This window comes from Neomonachus schauinslandi, chromosome 2 (genome assembly GCF_002201575.2).
Source record: "Neomonachus schauinslandi chromosome 2, ASM220157v2, whole genome shotgun sequence".
In the NCBI taxonomy this organism is placed as follows: Eukaryota; Metazoa; Chordata; class Mammalia; order Carnivora; family Phocidae; genus Neomonachus; species Neomonachus schauinslandi.
In genome coordinates this window covers 181,761,319-181,763,787 of record NC_058404.1, presented here as the reverse complement: position 1 = coordinate 181,763,787, position 2,469 = coordinate 181,761,319, and the positions used below count along the sequence as shown (strand labels likewise).

Here is a 2,469-nt window from a genome sequence, read left to right as displayed (position 1 = left end):
AATACAAGTCCTTATAGGATGTGATTTTGAACCTAGATGTTCTGGATCCCTCAGCTCTACACTCGCCATAGTTCACTGCTAAGAAGAATGAAAATAAAAGCTATCATATTAAACTTCTAATAGGTGGCAGGTATCTTACAAATATTACCTTTAATATCCACAATGATCTGAGTTAGGTATTGTCATCCTCATTCTACAGACAAAGAAACCAGTGGTAAATAGAAGTTGAGTATCTTTCCCGAGGCTGCTTATCTAGTAGTTGGCAGAGCCAGATTTTGAGCTAATGTCTTTACTGATTCCAGAGTGCGTGTTCTTAACCGTACATTACAGTGCCCTTTATGAGATGTGATGGCAACCCCCTTGCCGAGGCCGTGAAGTAAGCTGAATGTTCCAGGTCTGGTCTGAATAACTCAGAGTGGAGAAAGTTGTTGATGTGGGAAACAAAGGCAAAAGAAAACTTGTATTTCCTTACTAATTGTATCCCACTGACAAGTCCTTGAAACAGGCAGAGTGACATTCCTCTAGGAACTCAGCTGCCTTGATGTTAATACTTTGCTAAGGGCAAAAGGCAATCTTAGCCCGACCTCCCAGGGTCCTGTAAGTCTACTTTAACATGTAAAAATTCCTTTGAGGGCGCCTGGGTGGCTCAGTTGGTTAAGCGACTGCCTTCGGCTCGGGTCATGATCCTGGAGTCCCGGGATCAAGTCCCACATCGGGCTCCCTGCTCGGCAGGGAGTCTGCTTCTCCCTCTGACCCTCCCCCCTCTCATGTGATTGCTCTCTCTCATTCTCTCTCTCTCAAATAAATAAATAAAATCTTTAAAAAAAAATTCCTTTGAAAACTTCTTTTATCTCTATCCCCCCAGATATATGTTGGCAATCATCCCCCAAGCATATGACCCACTGATACACATCTAAAAGGGTCTGGTTTAGACTAAGGTTTTACTGGACAGTAATAAATGACCTTTTCCTAACAATAGCTAGCCCCCTCAAGGTCCTAGAAACCTTGCTTCCAAAATTCCTTAGAGACTTATGCTATCCCTAACCCCCTTCCAACTTGAAAGTATATAATCAGCCACTCCTCATGACTCCAGTGTAGCTCTTTCTGTCCACGGGTCCTCTCCCTGTGCTTTAATAAAACCACCTTTTTGCATGAAAGATGTCTCAAAAATTCCTTCTTGGCTGTTATCTTCGAACCCTAAGCCTTGGAAAAATTCAAAATGGTGAGTCTAGCAGGTGGGGAGGCAAGTCTTATATGTATAATGGCTGAAGTAGAAAGTTGGCAGGCAAAAAGCACAGAAACATGGATGGTGTTGTACAAATCCCCAGTGTAGGCTCCTATCAGAAAGCCAGCTCTAAAAAGCACATTCTCTGGCAGCGGTTTCAGGGACTGAGCTGTAGTGCCTTGTGAGCTCCTCACTGCCTTTGGGATGAAAACAATGAAGGCTGCCGGGTTGGGGTGGGGGGGGCAAACATCAGCGCTCAACATCTTGCCTGCTTGTCAGTATGCTGGGCTCCTCGAGAGCCATCAAGCTTTATTTAAATTGACTTGGAGGGAGGGTGTGGCTGTAAAGAACTAATCATTGAGATAGTCATTTTCTGCTTCTCTAGGAAAATAGGGCCCTGAAAGTGCAAAAGAAACTCATCCACATTAATAAATGTCCTTAGCAAGCAAAATTGACTCAAGATGAAAGAAAATAAAAAGGAAAGTCCTAGTGTCTTTTAATTATACCTTAATGGACTATAAGAGAAGATATTTTGCTAAAAGTATTGAAGAGATGGTTTTGTTAAAATTCCCATTTTCAATTAGCAATAATCGCGCCTCGGATAAACCTCATTGGCTACGATACTGCCACTGTGCAAAGCTAAAATTCCCATTTTATATATGGGGAAACTGAGGTCCAGAAAGGAGAAGTTTCTTGCCCAGTGCTTTACATCCAGACGGGGATGGACAAGAGTGTTTTCGCTAGGTCTTTTGATCACAAGACCTGTACTCTTTTTACTACACTTCCTTACAGTTCATATTTCTTTGGTGAAGCAAATAAGTTCCATTGAAATGCATTGACACAATGATAGGATAGAAGCTTACACTAGAAGTTTGCTGTGTAAGGATAGAAGCTTACACTAGAAGTTTGCTGTGTAAGGTGATGCAGAGTTGTCTTGGCTGCATCTTCCTTGGGAATGCTTCCTGAAAGTGCCAAGGAGGGATTTGTGGCAACATTATTCTTGCTAGCATCATGGTTTTCTCTATCTTATGACACTGTTTATGGTGAATCTGATTTCATTTAGTGTTGTAACCTGGAAATCTGAATCATGGGGGTGGGGGATGTATGCGTTAAAAATGCAGGTTCTTAGGCTTACCAGCAGACTGCATCAGAATTTTGGGGGAGTGGAGTTTAGAAATTAGTATTTGACAAACATCCCAGATAAAGATTATTAATACTGAAGTTGAAGAAATTCTTGTATTAGT

The 2,469-nt window shown here is 41.8% G+C and overlaps 1 non-coding gene across 1 annotated transcript; it reads right to left on the bottom strand.

The window, feature by feature from the left end:
• Positions 1-1,727: 1,727 nt before the first annotated feature.
• LOC123324104 lies at positions 1,728-1,866 on the bottom strand. Its single transcript, XR_006539611.1, has one exon. It is a non-coding gene; the product is annotated as a U4 spliceosomal RNA (small nuclear RNA).
• Between the last annotated feature and the right edge of the window lie 603 nt (positions 1,867-2,469).